At 31.6% G+C, this 10,429-nt stretch overlaps 1 long non-coding RNA gene across 1 annotated transcript in view; it reads right to left on the bottom strand.

The window, feature by feature from the left end:
• Window positions 1-10,429, bottom strand: part of LOC121241142 — a 20,789-nt gene continuing 10,360 nt past the window's right edge. Inside the window, exons 2-3 of the long non-coding RNA XR_005935666.1 lie at window positions 7,458-7,467; window positions 1-12 (exon numbers count right to left, since the gene is read on the bottom strand). This is a non-coding gene — a long non-coding RNA (uncharacterized LOC121241142). The remainder of the gene's footprint in view (window positions 13-7,457; window positions 7,468-10,429) is intronic.

Here is a 10,429-nt window from a genome sequence, read left to right as displayed (position 1 = left end):
GTACTTAATTTCCTTTTGTCCATCACCAACTTGTAGGACAAATATCCTCATGGGAGTGTCACCATATTATCAAATCTCTGCTTAATTTTTGTCCATTTTTGTTTTCCAGAATTTTACAAGTTCTAGTATTCTTTTGATCAAATTCTAGAGTACTATTAGCCTCTTTTAACTAATTGTCAGCTTGTTTCCAAACATATTTTCTTTTGCATTTTCCATTTTTGTCTTTCATTTTCTTGTTTTTGATCAGACCAAAGCTCAACAACTAAATCTATTGCCTTTGTCAACCAAGACCAGCCATGTGCCCCTTGTTGGTCTCCTTCTTCCTTGATCATCTTTCCCTACCATTAAACTAAGGATTCACTTGGCACGTGTGGTTCATGTTTTGTCGTAGATGTGTTGCTCCAGCTGACAGTACCTTGACGTGGTTTGTTCCTAATTTTATGATGAATAGCCCTTTGTCGTGACTTTATTGTTGGAAGAAGTGGCTATTAATCTTATTTCCCTATTGGAAGATCTAAAGGATGAGGGCATAGAAAACTCTTTTGGACACACCAAAGTAGTAATTAATTATCTTAGTGCATCATTCCCTATAATCCCTTTGTGTGACTGCATCAAAATTTACTTTTTATAGTGATTTTCTTATTTGTTTTGCCTAGGGACATCAGTGCATCATTTTCCATAATCTAAACAAGCTGATCAAATGTTTCTTTGATTGATGCCAAGAAAGGATCATCCTATGAATTTTTTTGAAATATTTTAATGATGAGGTGGCCAAGTTAAGGAATAAGTTGCTATTTGACTCCAATCTCACGTCATATGTAAGAAGAGCTTGCAACTTCTCAAAAAAGGGGATGACCAATAATTAACATCAAGCACATAAAATTCGTTCAAAATTTGAATCTATATGATGGAGTAAATGGAGTAAGGTATAATAATGCTTTTAGGATTGAATGTGGTGGGAGATTGACAGATGATGAGCGAAAATCTTAGATTCAAGATCCCAAAGCAAAAGTTGGTAAGCCAATCAGTGTCTAACAAAAGGATGTTTGAAAAAAGGCTAGAAAGAGGGGATGTAAAAAATGAATGTTCCATTAAAAATACTTATATAAAAAGTAATAATATGCATACAATTATAAAATTATATTTTAAATTGAGAGTATTTTTAATATTAGTTTATTTAATAAATTAGTTTACAAAAATAATATTCATTTAAAATTGTTGTGAAATTAAGGGAAATAACAAGATAATTGAAAGATTGTTACATAAAACTAGTTGATATTCAAGAGCTCGATATCGTTCACTTTGAATTTCTTATATTGTACAAATGATTCTAAATACACAATTTTATAAGCATATGAGGTTAATAAATATGAAAAGGTTATAGATGAATTAGTAAGATAAATTCATGAATTTAAGAATTTCAAGAGTAGATACATCAATAAGTTAGAATTCTAAGAGATGGGATCCAAACGGCCATCCACTAAATTCATGTATGTATTTATAATACTACCTATTGGATGACTGAATTCAAAGAACATGTCTCGTTAAAATCTTGCCAAGTAAAAACTTAATGAAAAAAAACTAGTGTTGAAAGAAAAGGAGCACAACATTCTTGTGTACCTAAAAATGCTTTAGAGTTGTCTCGTTAAAATATTGCAAAAGATAACTCAGTGGAAAAAAACCTTAGCGAATGAAAAAGAGTCTGTATGATTATTTTCTCTCCTTCAAAAGTATGTAGAGTTTTAATAGTTTATATGAAAGATCATTGAGTTGGTTCATTCCAATGTTGTGTAATTGGGTAATGCTTTAGTGAATAGGTATGCCAAATTATCACATGATCATATTTGCTTCACATCAATATCATCGTTCTTCTAAAACTCGTTCATAAAAGAACTTTAGCGAAATATTATTGGTTTTATCACATTTCATATAGTCTCCCTTGAATTGTGTGGTACAAGCAATATTATCTTTATCTAATGTTATTGGGCTAATTCTGATTGTGGATAAAGCACATTTTTCTCAAATGCGTTGGTTACTGATCTTAACCAAATGCATTACTGGCTTGCTTCATGAATTGTAATAATCTCTTAGTTGTTAGATGAGTAGCAACTAATGTTTAATTGATAAAACTCCATGAAATACTAATACTGCCATAAATAAATAAGTATTTTGTTTGTGATATTTCTTTATACAGATCATAAAGGTAATCTGAGTCAACATAACCAATTAACTGAGGACTCGATCATTTTGAATAAAATAATCACATGTTAACTATTCCACGAAGGTAGCGTAGAATATGTTTGACACCACTCAAATACCTTTGAGTTGGTGTAAAACTGTATTTTCCTTCTAAGTTGACTGAAAATGCAATATCCAATCTGTGCAATTTGTAAGATACATCAAAATACTAATTGAACTAATATACGGTATTTTAGGACTAAAATTTTTTTACCATATTCTTGAGAGCAAAATGGGTCCTTTTCACTTTAAGTGACCAGACAACCAGAGAACTACTTAAATGATGAACTTTGTACATGTAAAATTGCTTCAAAACCTTTTATGTAAAAGTTGATCCATGGACAAGAATTCCATTTAAAAAGTGGTCAATTTGTTGATCAAAACAAAGTTTTATTTTTCCAAGGCTTTACATTTCAAACTCATTTTTTAAATAAGTTGTGGTTTCATGAGTTTTTTTGGAGTCTCAATAAGATTTAAATTATCTATAAATATTACAATAATAGCAAATTCAGAATATGATTGTTTTAATGAAAATACATGGGTAGATTGGATAATTATAAATAACTTTTTTTATTAGATATTCACTGAGACGATTATACCACAAGTAGCCGAATTGCTTTAACTCATATAAATAATTCTTTATAATCAATATGAGGTTGCTACGAGAAACCTAATGCAATAAGTCGTTTTTCTTCTTATGTTTACGTAAAAATGCCCACTTATATCCAACAGACATCACATCTTCAAGTATTTGGAATAAGGTTTAAATATTTTACACTAGAGGTGTAACTGGTCCGGTTCGATCTGATTTCAGACGTTTTAAAATTGAATCGGTATATATTGGTTCTGAGATTTGAAGAACCGATATATAAAAATTATATATAATATAAAGAATCATATAAAAATATTTTATACAATATAAAAAAATTAAATATATATATGAACCATATTGGTCCAGTGTTTGAAAAATGAAACTGGAACCAAACCCATTTTGACCCGTTTTGAGAAAAACAAAACCGGTACCGTACCCAATCTATCGGTTCAGTCCGGTCAGGTCTACCGGTTCACCGGCTTTTTTTACCCCTATTTCATGTTTTTCTAGTGACATCAATTCTGCTTGAATTGATTATTTCCAGTTTAACCAATTATTTCTACGTCAATATTCTTCGATGGTTTTTGTTTTCTTTTTCATCATCACTTATGGTTATATCTAGAACAAATTTAAATAAAAATATGTTGTTGATAATAATTTTATTTTTGATGAATAATTCTCTCGTACTTACAAAATGTATCGAGATCTTATTATTTTTTAGTATATTTTCTTCTTCAGGGGATAACTCTTTATGAGATTTTGCATAAGAGGATTCTATTCTAGAAGAAATTTGTACAAGTAGTCTAAATGAATTTATTGCTCTTGGTGCCTGTTTTGTGGGTATGGTCTCTTTAGGAGTACTAATTTCTTTTATTTGTACTTTTCCATTAAAATGAGTCTTATCCTTTGCACTACTAGGCCTTCCAAGCTTCAAGCGTGTTTTAAACTCATTAGCTGTTATATTATTCAATTGTTCTATAAGGATATCGATCTTTACTCGAATATTAGTAGTTGGAATATGAGACTTTATTATTTCCTTATTGTTAGTAAAAGCATCCGGTAATTGATATATTATAGCTTGCAAATGAATGATGATCTAAACTTCTAGTTCACTTTGATTTGTATGAGGATCAAGATAAGATTGCGTCAAAGTATTTTATGTTATTTATTTTTGTATTTCTGGAAACTTTTCTCCTTTAATGGTGTGAATACTATTTCATCAAAATGACAATATTCAAAACATGCCTTAACAATATTCTTAGTTTAAAGCTCGAGGCATATAATGATGGCAGGAGAATCAAAAGTACTCATTTTAGTTCGTTGGAGAGGTGCAATCGGAGAATACATAGCAAACCAAAAGTATGAAGATGAAAATTATTTTGTGGTTAGCCAAATGAAAGTTTCAATAGGGAATATTTATTCTGCGTAATTGGTCTTATTCGAACCAATGATACAATATACAAAATTCCGTGTTCCCATGCAAAGAAAATTTTGTTTTGAAAAGTAATGGTGAATCAATTTATTGTAGATATTCAATGAATGATTCATTTTGAGTATGTGTAAGGGTAATAGGATATTCAACATTAATAATTATCAAATTTTTTTAATGTAAATCCTCCTGCATTAGCCAATCTAATAGATTGGTTTGGGTAATCATGAAATTGAGCTTGTAATCAAATAATGCAAGAAGTCTAGTAAATGCAACATTTTAAGTAGATAATAGACAAACATGTGACCATTTAGTTGATGCATCTATTAAAATCATAAAACATTTAAATGTCCCACATGGTGGATATATAGGTTCACACACACACATATATATCTATGAATTATTTGTAGAAATGATGGAGATTCAATAATTACCTTAGAAGATGATGGTTTGATAATTAGCTTTCCTTTGGAAGATGCTACAAATGGATAATCACTTGGTAAAAGAGTCTTCTAGTTCTTTAAGGGATGTCTATATGGATTCTTAATTACTCGACGCATCATGATTAATCCTAGATGACCAAAACGAATATGCGAAAAGCATAAAGGCATTTGGGTTAGAGTAGTTCTGGTGTACTACAACATGTAATTCAATTATTTTCATTGTTGTATAATATAATCCAGAGGAGAATACAAAACATTGTCAATAGAAAATTTTGTTCCTTTTGATAACATGATATTATTTCTTCCAAAACATTCAATTAGATTCGGTAAACCAGATATTGTATTGACGTAGACTCTATTTAATGTAAAATATTAAAAATACTTCTTTTCCTTAAGAATTGTGTGTTATATAACTGTCTGTCAGACACATATCTTCACCAATCATCTTAGAATTAGTCAATGCATCCATATAACTCATATCTCCTTATAAACGAAAACATGTATAAAAACTTATTAATGTAAAAGAAAGTTTAACAAGATGTATTAAATATAATAACTTAAACATAATGTGATTACATAATAAAGAAAGAAAATTAATTATTATGGCCATATGCATCACTAATAAAAAGATCATTGTCTCCATTAGGATCTACCAAATGCTTAGACGTTTGATAGGTATGTGACTCATGCTCTTTCATATCACACAGACGACATTTATTTTCATATGTTTTTACATGCTTATTTTGTTTTGGTGGAATGTAACATTTCTCTTTGAAAAACTTTATTAATGTTCCATTTGATTTGTATTGCTTTTTCTACTACATCCATGTCCACGACCATAATTTTCTTTATTTTAATGAAATAAGATTCTATTCACTTATTAGAATAAAGTAGAACTGGTTGGACGAGACTAACGATTTTTCATTAACAACTTTTTATTTTGTTCAACCACTAGTAAAAAATATATTAGTTCAAAATATTGAACTTTCGCACTCGATATTGTTACTGTAAGAGCACATTCGAGACATGCATATATTATATATTTCATTTCAAATATATTCTCGTTAGTGAATTTTTTTTTTATACAACTTCAATTGTGAATTTAGTTTTTAAAAGTGTAGAGTTGTATTAATAATCTTACAACTTCAGGTATATCCAATCATTACGAGTTTTCGGGAGGATTATGCTCTTCTGGTACTCGTATCTTTCCCTTAAACTATTACATATAATTAATGGATATTTTATTATGAAGTATTCAATTTCAATTATTCATGTAAAATGATAATGAATAAATATTATTACTTTGGACCAATTATGTAGGGATGCTTATTTACTTTTTTAATAGTATTTCCATGATTCATTGCATAAAAATGAATCTCAACTTCAATGATTCCTTATAAATAATTGTTATTAGAAACATCAAGGGTAACAAATTCGAATTTTGTAAAGCTTGACATGATTTATAACAAATATATTAAGTATTGAATGCGAAATAAGTATTTAAAAATTAAATTAACAAGAATATTCATTGTATTGATACAATAATATTATACTCTATATAACATCACATAGATTATATCAAGATTTTATAAAATGATTCATAAGTAGATGTCAATATTTATAGAATAGAAACTTATAACAGTTGAAAAATATTACGCAAGTATCTTGCCAAATATCAAAATAACATAACAATTTTCTAAAGTCTCGTGCTAATAACATATTATGAAATTAAGAAAAATAGTAAAAGAATTGAAAGATTATAATATAAGATTAGCTCTTCATGAGCTCAATATCATTCATTTCGAATTTCTTCTGTTGTACAAATGATCCTTATGACACTATTTTATAGGTATAAGATGATAGTAAATGTGAAAAAGTAATACATAAATTAATAAGATACATTTATGCATTTAGAAAATTACGAATATCAAGAATTATACACGAATGGATTGAAAATAGGCCATAGGGAAATAGTCATCTACAAGTTCCTTATATTTATAACAAAAACAAAATTGTGTTAAAATTGTAAAAAAAAAAAAAAAAAAAAAAAAAAAAAGCTGATGGTTACAAATAAAAATCTCATTGAATTATGATGAAGGAAAACACTAGAGACGAATTTACAAATTGAAGTGACGGTTAACTTTTCTACTTTTTTGCTCCCAGCACCCCAGTCCCCTTTCCTTTCTTTCACTTCCCCTTTGTCCATTCTCTCTCTCTCTCTCCATTGCGATCTCTCTTTAGCTCTGCCGTATCCTCACTTGTACGGATCTCTTCTCACTGGAGAGCCTCAGCAGACTGATAGCTCTTAAGTCCAAGGAGCCTCTCTTTAGTGGCTGTGGACTCCAACTTTGATGCAAAGGTGTTCAGGAAGAACTTGAAGAGAAACAAGAATTATAATAAGAAAGGCTTCGGTCACAAGGAGACTCTGGAGCTCATGAACCACGAGTAAACCAGTGAGTTTTTTTTTCTTTGACGAAAACGAGCTCCAAATATCTTCTTGTTGAAAAGCAATCCAAGTGTGAATATGAATTTACAACAACCCCTCAAATGTCTTAGAAAGCTGCTGTAGCCTCTCCAATGTCGGGCTTGGCTGCTGCAGCCCCTCAATTGTCAATAATGGTGGTTGTTTGTCTCTTTAGGCTTCTCCTTTAAAAGGAGATCAATTGTAACGAATTAAGAGTGTGAAAAATACATAGAAGATTCCATTTGTAGAGATGGAGGTTGTTTTGTTGAAGTTTGTAAATTTTGTACAAACTTATTCAAATCTATTGATTTCGCTCCAATGAACATAGGCAAATTGTCGAACCACTTATATATGATCTCTATATAAGTGGGTGTGTGTTTGAGTGTGTTTTTGGGTGGTTCTAGCATAACAATTGATATCAGAGCTTCGGTTTTGCATTATCTAGAAAATTCAAGTTGATCAAAATCAATTTTTGACCACACCAGGAGGTTCGTCTCGAAAAGACGAACATGTTGCCGCAAACGGAATCGAAAGCGGACGTCGGAGGAGTCCACATGCACTCCGAGAAGGTCGGAAGGTGCGATTCATGCGCCAACAATCATCCAGAGGTTGAAGACCAGTGCAGAAGACGCGCGCCCACGCACCCTGCTTGTTGTTGTTCTTCGATCTGGACTGTTCAAAGTTTCGGATTCGTTTTGGGCTTGATCTGAGCCATCCGGAGTCTGATTTTACAATTCAATAGTATTTTCCAACTATTTGGATCATTCCAGACTCATCCATATGGTTAAAATTTTAAAATTCATTTTCCAGAAGTAGCAATGTTCCATATGGAATCAGAAGGAGAAATTGCAAGTGATAAGAGCTCTGGAAATGTTAGTAGCTCGGGACGTAGGTCCATGGTATCAAATGCCAAATTCGAAATTGAGAAGTTCGATAGAACTAATAACTTTGGAATGTGGCAATGTGAAGTCATGGATGTTTTGATCCAACAAGAGTTGGATATTGCATTGGAAGAGAAATTGGAGGACACGACAAATAGAGATTGAGACAAGCTTAATCGACAAGCTTGTGGTACAATCCATTTGTACCTTACCAAAGATCAGAAGTATTTTATCATGAGAGAGACAAAAGTAAGTGAACTTTGGCAAAAATTGGAAGAAAATTACTTGACAAAGAGTATTGAAAGTCACTTGTACTTGAAAAAGAAGATCTTCAAATTCCAATTTCGAGAAGGTATTTCTATGTCTGAACATCTCAATAGTTACAATAAGATACTTGTTGACCTGCAAAACTTGGACGTAGAAATCCAAAATGAAGATAAGGCTTTACTTTTGTTAAATTTCTTGCCAGATACGTATGAGATTTGATTACCACACTTTTGTATGGGAATGAAAATATTAGTTTTAGCGATGTATCTAGTGTTTTAATTTATAATGAGTATCGCAAAGATAAGGAAATACAGCTAAATACATCAAATGAAATCTTTACAGCAAGAGGGAGACCGTAGTCAAGGTATCTAGGAAAGAAGAAGGATTCTTAATCGAAAACATGGGCCATATCACGTGGTTCATCAGTCGGCAGAAGACTCGCTAAAGATGAATGTGCCTTTTGTAGCAATAAAGGATATTGGAAAAAGGATTGTCCCAAGCTAAAGGGGCAACAAAAGAACCAACCCTCAATAGCCAATGTCGCCAACAGAGATGAAGATGCAGATCTTACTTTGACAGGTTTATCATTCATTTGTCATTCTGATGAATGGATTATAGATTCCGAATGTACCTATCACATGTGTCCCAATCGGGACTGGTTTACTGATTTTACAAAGATTGATGGAGCAATACTTATGGGCAACAATAATGCTTGTAAGACTCAGGGAATATGTAGCATCTGACTGAAGCTGCATGATAGAATTGTTAGGACATTGACAGAAGTTCGGTATGTTTCGAACTTGCAGAAGAATCTTATCTTACTTGAGATTCTGGATTCAAAGGGATTCAGAATCACCATAGAAAATGGAATTCTTAAGGTGGTAATGAGAATTCAAGTGACTATGAAGGGCTTAAGGTGAGAAAATTTGTAATTCTTGCAAGGAAGTACTGTTAGTGGAAGAGCTTCCACAGTTTGTAAGAAGCTAGATGAGAATGATCTTGACACCACCAGGCTTTGGCATATGCGTATGGGACACATTGGAGAAAAAGCTTTGTAAGCACTTTTAAAGCAAGGTTTACTCAAATGTGTCAAGACTGACAAATTGTCTTTCTATGAAAACTATTTATTAGGAAAGCAGACGGAAATCAAGTTTGGAATCGTAGTCTATAGTACACAATGGATACTTGACTATATGTACTCTGATGTTTGGGGACCTACCAAAAATGTATCTTTGAGAGGTAAACACTGTTTGTAACATTTGTTGATGGTTATTCTCGTCGTGTATGAGTGTACACGATGAAACATAAAGATGTTGAAGATCTTCCTTGATTGGAAGAAAATAATCTAGACTCAATCTGAAAGGAAGATCAAGTGGCTCAGATTAGATAATGGAGGTGAGTATACTCTAGATCCCTTCATGGAAGTATGCTAGAAAGAGAGAATTGTTAAACACTTCACTGGACGAGGAACACTGCAACAAAATGGTGTGGCATAACGGATGAATCATATTTTGCTAGAGAAAGTACGATGTATGTTCTGGATGCTAGATTCAATAAACAATTTTGGGCTGAAGCTGTGACGTATGCCTGCCACCTCATCAACCAATTACTCGTAGTTGCCAATGACGGGAAGACACCCATTGGAATATGGAAATGTACTCATGATACTAATTATGACTTGATTACGCCCAAAGAGTAATGTAGTAGTTGTAGTATAGCTTTGGGGTGTCAATTCCACAGAGCGACAAATTAAAAGAATTGTAGAAAAAACAAAGAAACTAAAGAAAGAGATTAAATTATTAATGAGAAAATAAAAATTAATTTTAAATGCAAATTAAAGTGAAACAAAATGATTAACGAAAAAAGTACTCAAGTTTGACAAACAGTATAGTGTCGGGAATCCCTTGCACAAATATGGTATTTTAATTATTCTTAATTCATTGAATAACTCAATTGAGAACTCAATTCCTAATAATCTCAATCGGAAGGTATAGATTTATAAATTAAGATCAAACCAAATGTAAACTTTTGAAAAATCATTCACCACTTTTAAAATACGTAAATTATTATTACTATTGAGAAAATCCAACGACGACAATATACTTAGGAAGCGAT

This window comes from Juglans microcarpa x Juglans regia, chromosome 7S, assembly GCF_004785595.1.
Source record: "Juglans microcarpa x Juglans regia isolate MS1-56 chromosome 7S, Jm3101_v1.0, whole genome shotgun sequence".
NCBI lineage: Eukaryota > Viridiplantae > Streptophyta > Magnoliopsida > Fagales > Juglandaceae > Juglans > Juglans microcarpa x Juglans regia.
The sequence above is the reverse complement of the archived record's forward strand: the minus strand, read 5'-3'. Positions and strand labels throughout refer to the sequence as shown.